This window comes from Gavialis gangeticus, unplaced genomic scaffold, assembly GCF_001723915.1.
Source record: "Gavialis gangeticus isolate Ggan-Ray unplaced genomic scaffold, GavGan_comp1, whole genome shotgun sequence".
NCBI classification, from domain to species: domain Eukaryota; kingdom Metazoa; phylum Chordata; order Crocodylia; family Gavialidae; genus Gavialis; species Gavialis gangeticus.
The window spans coordinates 69028789-69037040 of NW_017729034.1; the positions used below are offsets into that span (position 1 = coordinate 69028789).

Here is an 8252-nt window from a genome sequence, read left to right on the forward strand (position 1 = left end):
AAATTGTGCATGTAGAAAAATGAGAGTACATTTGTGGAAATACAAGTTTATCCCCATCCCAAGTTGATGCATGACTCACAGCTGTTACTTGAACTTGATATTCTTGAACAGATGTGGTCTACCAGGAGATCAGCATTCCATCATTAGGGTAGCCAAATACCATTTTTATCTTCTGGATTAAGGATCTGTGCAGCAGCAGCTGCTCATGTTCCCAAAATATATGTTATACATTTCTGCAAAGATCTCCAAAAGGAGGAACTGGACTTTTGGGGAGTCTCTTCCACTTCACAGAACAGTGAGAATCATTAAATGTTAATTCCATGTTCTAATTAGCCAATATAGCATAGCAAACTGCCAGGTTCAGTGCAAGTATAGTGGAATAACCTATTCTCCAATCTGATAACTTTTATTTTGGCCTCAGATATATTTTAGGATGCAGCATTAGACCACTTCTTATTTGATATTAGGAGGCAAATACAAAGGAGTCCTACTAAATATTGTAGTCTGTGTGTGGTGGTAGTGCTGAGCAATTGAGTAGGCTTGTTTTTTAACCTAACTTTTTGGGGTGTCACAGGAGATAAGTTTCACTTACTTTTCCATGTTCCAGTTCTGTATTTTCTCTTAAGAAGAATGCGTGTTATACTGAATGTTTTGGAGATTGATCACAAAAGTTTGTCCTTCTCGCCTTGTGTGTGCTCCCTCTATTGGGTATTGGAAAGGTGCTGGTCTGTTTTAGAGTAGAATCCTTTCTTATTCTCACTGCTGGAGGGGTTTTTTTCTCTCCAAGAGGTCCATTTCTCATTGCAAAAAACATGAAGTAGATAAACTGAGACCAATAAAAACCAAGGGCATAGATTCTGAACTCCAGTTCTATGGGAGTTGTGAATGGTAGACACCTCTGAAAGTCAAGACTTTTATTGACAGTAAGTACATAAATATAGACAGAAAGATCTATTTTCTGGTGTTCAAGATACATTTTTGGTTCAGCATAAAGACTTGGGAGGGAAAATAAAAAATTCACAAACTGTAACAGTTCCTTCTGGACTTAGTCAGCCAGTCTGCAGTTCTGCATAACACAGGACACTGAATATTCATAGATTCATAGATTGCAAGGCTGGAAGGGACCTCAGAAGATCATCGGGTCCAAGCCCCTGCACCAAGCAGGAAAGATAACTGGGGGTCAGGTGACCCCAGGAAGGTGACTGTCTAGTCTGCTCTTGAAGATTTCCAGAGTAAGCGATTGCACCACCTCTGGAGGGAGCTTATTCCAGTCTGGACACCCTGACTGTGAAGAATTTTTTCCTAATGTTGAGCCTGAATCTATCTTCCAGGAGTTTGTGGGCATTACTCCCGGTTTTCCCCTCAGGTGCCCTGGTGAACAGTTGCTCACTGGGCCCTTGATGTACTCCCCTAGTGTAGCGGTAAGATGCTACCAGGTCCCCTCTCAGCCGTCTTTTCCTCAGGTTGAAGAGCCCCAGATCCCTCAGCCTTTCCTTGTATGGCTTGCCTTTTAAGACTCTGATCATACAGGTGTCTCTTACCTATATACTATCCAACAGGAACTTCTGAATCAAGACTGTGGAAGAAAACAAACTTTGCGTTGTGTTTGGTATTAGAATTCACAGACTCAGTCTGAGTTTATTGGCAACTGTACCATACGATCGTAGAGAGGAGCTCTAACAGAACTCCCCCCCTCTACAAGTTAACATACCTTTTTAGACTTCATATTGTGAAAACAGACATGATTTAAACAAAGCATCCTTGAAAAGAAAGTCAGGGGTAAATCATAACAGTTGCTTGCTCAGCAACATGTTTTGTTTTGAAAACTGTTATCACCTTTTTGTTTTTAGGAAAGGAAGAATATTTGTTCCAAAAGAACTGTGCATGGAGTCATAATAAGCAGAAGAGTTTTTCTTATCTTAAAACATTTTAAAATATGAAGCTAGACCATTTTTTTTTCTTCACTCTTTTTTTTTAGTCAAGTTAGAGGCCTGGGTTGAACTACTTCAACAAGCCCATCGTCTCCTTTCTGAGCAACAGCACATCTTTTAGAATAATATTCCATTTTGTATGAGTGTGCAGGTGATGAAGAATTCACTACATCTCTTGGTTAACTGTTCTATTAGTAAATTAGCCTCAGTTATTGAGCTGCACTTTTATTCTAGGCTAGACTTTTCTTGTTTCAACTTCCAGCCATGGAGTCTTGTTATGTCCTTGCCTGCTACACTAAACAGCTATCAGCTCTCAAACTCTCTTCCTGTTACAGGGTGAATCCAAGTCAAATTAGAATGTATGATGACCCCCCCAATAATTATTTCGATATATGGGGAAATTATACATTTGTTATAATTTTCCACATATAGAATCTAATTAGTGGAAGGTTGTCTTAAATTCATCCCTCTACTGCTTTGGTGGGGAAAGCATCAGTGTGTGTGTGTGTGTGTTTGGGGGGCGGGTGTTGAGGGAACCCTGCCTCCTCACTTTCTGCTGCCACCTACAGCTTGACCCTCCCCACCCACTGCTCAGCTTCCTGCCCACACCTCCCCTCTTTACCTTCTGCTGCAACTGTGCTCTAGATTGAGACAGTCAACAGCAGCAGCAGCCCTGTTTGGCCTTAGCCCAGCCTGGCTAGGCTGGATCAGGGCTGAAGGGACTGGAGACTAAGCAGAAGGTATTGGGGGTGGGGGGGAAGGAGCAGCTTGGTGGTGTGGGGGCTGTCAGCAAGGGGAGCATGGGGTGGAGAAGGCAAAGGGTGGGGAGCAGGCATAGGCACAGATGCGGGGAAGGGGCAGGGCTGCAGGTTTTCCCCCTCTCATTGTAGTTCCCCCACCCCAGTCCTCCCCTGGTAGCACACCCCCTCCACCACCAAACAAGTCATTCCAGCTGATGGGGGTGGGGGGCAGGGAACCTCATCCTGGATTTGAGTAAATACTGTATTAGCTTTCTCCTTTATAAACCAAATAGATTGAGTACTTTCACAGATTTTCATAGACATTTGGGCTGGAAGGGATCTTGGAAGATCATCGAGTCCCCTGCCTGAAGGGCAGGAACTCAGCTGGGGTCATAGGATCCCAGCAGGGTAAGCATCCAGTTTACTCTTGAAGGTGTTCAATGCAGGTGCTTGAACCACCTCTGATGGCAGGTTGTTCCAGACCTTGGGGGCTTGGACAGTAAAGAAATTCTTCCTTATGAAACGGTCTTGCAGTAGTTTATAACTTCAGTCTCTTCTTCCGCATCCAAGTTGAACTTTTTCTTTTGATCTTCTGAACCCTCGGTGATTTCTCAACCTTGTTTTCAGCAGCAGAACTGGACACAATATTTTAGTAATGCTTGTCTCACTGATGCTAGAAACCACTTGACAGTCTCCAGTGATCACATGTGTCCTCTTAAATAGACCATTGCTCTGGGAGTTCATATTCAATGGGTTCTCCACTGTGATCCCTAACAGTTTTCATTTTGAAGAAAGCAGGATTTTTAAAACACCATGGGTATTTGTGACTTCTATTTGTATAAAGCAAATTAAAGTAGGTTGTGATCAGTTGCAACCATCAGTTTTCAGTATCCAGTGGAATAGGTTTAGAATTAACCTGAGCTAGTTTTAATATTTTTTCTGTCAAAAAAGTTTTCCCTTGGAGAAAGTCCAAGGAGATTTTTGGGGTGTACTTGGTAGCCATGATGGTCTGAGACAAAAAGACATACAAAAAACTAGAACTCTCGGTTCCAAAATGATATCTTTTATTAGACCAACTGGAAAACAAAGGAGTTTTTTGCCATTAGAAAAATTAGATCTTTAGCATATAACTCTTGAGTGAAACATCTCAGGATACTGTTTTTTTTTTCTTTTCCTATGCATTACAAAACAGATTTTTAAGAACCTCTTTATCCTATTGCCTTGTCTTATTTCTTGGTCTACAACAGATTTCTACCAGTATTGTATCTTATCTTATCACTTAGCAGTTTGTACGTTGACTTGTAAGTATTTCAGATCCTGTTCTGTATTGAATTGTTACTAACCTGTGAAGCTGGCAATGATATCTTTAATAAAGAACACACTTTTCTAACCATAATCTTTCCTAAATGGTATAAAAATGAGGCAATTATGATATTTATTTTTAAAAATACTTAACGTAAACCTTTCAGATGAAAGTGCTTGGCAGGCTGGATCTGGCCCACGGCTGTATTTTGCCTGCTCCTGTTCTAAGGCATGATTCTTGACTGGCAACTGTGATGAGAGGTCTTCAGTGGTGATACCATGTCATGTAAATTGTCCTGTGAGGTTTCAGCGGTATCAAATTGTTTTCCATTAATGAGTATTCAAAATCCTCTTGTCTGATAACCAGGGTTTCAGCACCGATGTACAGGCATTTGAAGATTTCCTTGTTTTTGAATCCTTTGGGACCTTGATCCTTCGTATTCATGTCACCCTTAAGGTGAAAGTGAGGTTATGTTTGAGCATATTCGTGTGATACCCCTACTATCCTCCACTTCGGATGATAATTTAAAGCTTTTCTGGATACTTTAACTCAGTATCCAGGGTTCTCAACCACGGTGCTGGGGCAGCCTAGGGTGCTGCTAGATCCTTTGAAGGGTACTACAAGGTATGAGGTAATAAGAAGATAAACTAAGCAGGTAATCCATATTCAGGTTTATTCCTGCCTGGATGATCCCCCCCTCCCGTATGACCCAGTACCGGTGTAAGGAGATAAACACTGTAATATGCAACTTAACTTTTGAAATTGGGTGCCACTCAATTCAGAAAAGTTATGGAGGGGTGCCTCAAGTCCAGGGAGGGGTTCCTCAACCCCCAAAAGGTTGAGAACCACTGCTCAAACTTGTCTTCTACCCAGCAGATTGATTCCCTTTCTACTAAAAAACCATATTTTGTGCTGCAATGTTCTTCAAAACCAAAACACTCAACTTTAAATCTGTTAGTTACCTAATGGCTCACCTCTATTATCTTTTCTCATTTGTGAGATAAGAAAGATCATTGAAAAGATCACCTATACTTCTCTTTCAGTTCCTTTCCAGCATCCCTAAAGTTTTTGTTTTCTGGGTGAAGTGTCTTTTGAGGCAGTATTATTTATGTGGCAAAAATAATGAATCCCTGCCCAGTCATCAGAAATCTCAGTCTTTCAGTGACTTATATTGTGTCCAAGAAGATAGCACACAGTCCTGCTGTCTTTTCATCCTCTCTGATGTTTTGTTTTACTCTTGTGAACAGTGTATCTTCCTTGAGGTTTGTCTGTTTTCTTTGGACAATTTGTCCTCAAAATTGGGCTTGAGCATCAATTCCAAGCTGTGTTGCATGGATATCTCTTGAGTTTTTTTCCATCCTGTTAAAAATCATCCAGTTATTCTCTTTGGGATACTGCACCCAAAAGTGATTAGATACCTTTACATATTCATTTTGTAATGTTTCTTTTTACTCATTTGGTCACACACAACCCTCCCCTCTGCTTTGCATATTCTTCTCATCCCTTACAAAGGATTCATTTCTCTGACACTTCAGTGATGCTAATAGTCTCTCTTGTCCAGAAGGTCTTCTGTTTCTCATTCTTTGCAAGATCAATAGTTGTCTTTCCAGACCCTCCAGTCTTTTACTCCAATAGAGCTATCAGCTTGCACCTTTTGAAAGAAGGTCTCTGTCTTCAGGCAGGAAAAAACAAGAAATATCCTTTGTGGATCACAATAACTGCTTTATCAGTTTCATTCCTGTATGCCCTGTGGCAGGTATGTAGAGCCTATGTCTGTAGAAAAAGACCCCACACTCTCTCCAGAAAACTCCTTTAGCAACTTGCTTGTGTATCTGCAATGGACTGAAACAGAATCACATGCTTAGCTTTGCTGGTCCACTTGATTTCCCAAGAAACAGGCAGGGAATAACTCAGAGGTGGGCAAAATATGGCCCGTAGGCTGGATCTGGCCTGCCAACTGACTGGATCTAGATTGTGGCTGCCCCTGCAGCATGCCACATGGGGCCAAGCCTCACCCACTCCCACCAGGGCAGCCCATGCTGCCAGCCTGGCCCTGGCTCTAGTCCCAGCCAGCACACAGCTTCCGGCAGGACTGTTGCCTGTATAGCTACAGCCAGCCAGGTGGTGCCTTGGTCCCTTCACCTCTAGTGGTGGTTCCTCCTCCTGCTCCTGCCCCTGCTATGCCACTCGCCCTGAGCAGGCGGACAGGGGGAAGCTTCAGCCAAGTTGCTCATACCCCAGTGGGTGGGGCTCTGGCTCCAGCTCCCAGCCGCCTTCCACCAGCTTCACCCGCCTGCAGATGGCTGCTCATCATGCTCGGCAGGCAGAGCTGGTGGAAAGCAGCTGGGAGCCGGTCCTGGAGACCCATGTGCTGAGGCAAGAGCCGCCTGGCTGAAGTTCCCCCCGACCACCTGGAGTGAGAGGTGTAGCAGGGGCAGGATCAGGAGAAGGAGCCGCTGCTGGAGGTAAAGGGAGCAGAGCAGTATATGCCTGGCTGCAGCTGCACCAGGAACAGCCCCACTGGAAGCTGTGCACTGGCCAGAGCTGAGGCTGGGGCCAGGCTAGTGGTGTGAGCGGGAGTGTGGCGCAGGCTGCCCCGGCAGGAGCAGGCAGGGCTTGGCCCCATGTGGGGTGCTGCAGGGGCAGCCACAGACTGCACTGCTCAGGCAAGCTCTGCTGCATGCACCCTCTGCCCCTTCCCACTCACCCTGGCTGCCTCCTGGGACCTCACACTCAGACAGCCCACCCCCCTTGAAGCACACACATATGTACAAACACCCTCCCCCATATGGCAGGGGCATGTAGGGAGTGGATTGCCCCACAACCCAGGCCTGTGATCCCAGCCTTGCCCACCCACCCTGCTCCTGAACACTGCTTCCAGCTTGCCAATATCCCTGTAGGGAGTTTTGGTGAGTTGTTGCGTGGGGCAGGGATGGGACCGAGTGCTGCCCCAACCTGCAACAGTTCATCAAAATTCCCTATGTAGCCCTTTGGCCCAAATAATTGTCCACCCCTGCATTAACCACTCAGACTACAATAACCTGGTCTAAACATGGACCCAAGGCTCCTAGTAATACAGTTCTTTTAAAAAGCACCACAAACAGGCAGACCAAGCACACAGATTTACCAAATACTTTTGCTTTCGAGATACAGAATCCACTGGTGCCCCTCTTTCAATAAACACTTTCTTCATTATACATTTCATATTTGATTTTTTTACTTCCAGCTTCAATCTTTTTTAATGCTAAAAGTGCACAAGTATAAATGGTAAATTTAACAATACCATCAAAATAAAACACATACTTCAACTGACTATGTGCTCTTATTTCTGTAAACCACCTTCTACCTTGCTGTATCACTCTTGTTCATGAATTATATTAATTGTTTCATGCCTAGACTGAGACAGTATTTTGATGCAGGAATCAGGTCATACCTTTCTGTTTTCTTTGAGAAGTTTATCACACATTTTTAGTGTTCTCAAATAATATAATACAAACAATTTAAAAATCCTTCTGAGAAATTCTATTTAATATAAAAGAAAACTCTTAACTTTGTTCTTTATGGGCCTTCCCCCTCCTTTATACCCCTTGTTAGTTTGCCTTGTATACCAGGGATTATAATCCAGTTTATCAAATACTTTTTAAAAAATGCAATTTTCAGAGTAATTATGATGATTAGCAGTAATGGCAATTAAAAAGCCAGATGATGATACTTGTAACACAGCATAATTTCTAAAAAGTGACATTATGACAGTGTCTTTAACCAGATCTCAGAAGAAAATGATTTGAATCTTACAAATGATAGCTGGAATTTTTTGTACTGACTGGAATCCTCTGAGGTCATTGCTTTCACTCTAAGTATTTTTATCAAATTTCATTTTCAGAAGTAATAACATCCCTGGTATCCATGTGAGTTAGAAGAATAAACTGTAGACACAAATGATCATTCAGTTTATCTGAATAAAACAACAAACACTCTAGACCCATCAATTTAAATCTTAGTTTAGTGCTCCTAAATAGCCTGTGACCTCAAATTGATTTCATATTCAGACAGGATTTTTATGCAAGTACAACATTATATTCAAACCTGGCCTTAGGGAAAATGGTGCTGTGGGAGAAGTTGTATTTTGGTGCCCTCCCCTGCATGCAGCATGATGTGCCAGGCAAGCAAGTAGGCAGGTACCACTGCTGCTGTTTGGGAGCAAAGCGGGCCGACTGGAGCAGGCATCACGCTGCCCACATGTGCTGGGCTCGGCTCCCCATGAGCAGTGGGGTGGGC

The 8252-nt window shown here is 43.2% G+C and overlaps 1 protein-coding gene across 1 annotated transcript in view; it reads left to right on the forward strand.

The window, feature by feature from the left end:
* PARK2 (parkin RBR E3 ubiquitin protein ligase) overlaps positions 1 to 8252 on the forward strand; it is a 1789008-nt gene that overhangs the window by 934566 nt on the left and 846190 nt on the right. The gene's annotated exons all lie outside the window — the stretch shown is intronic.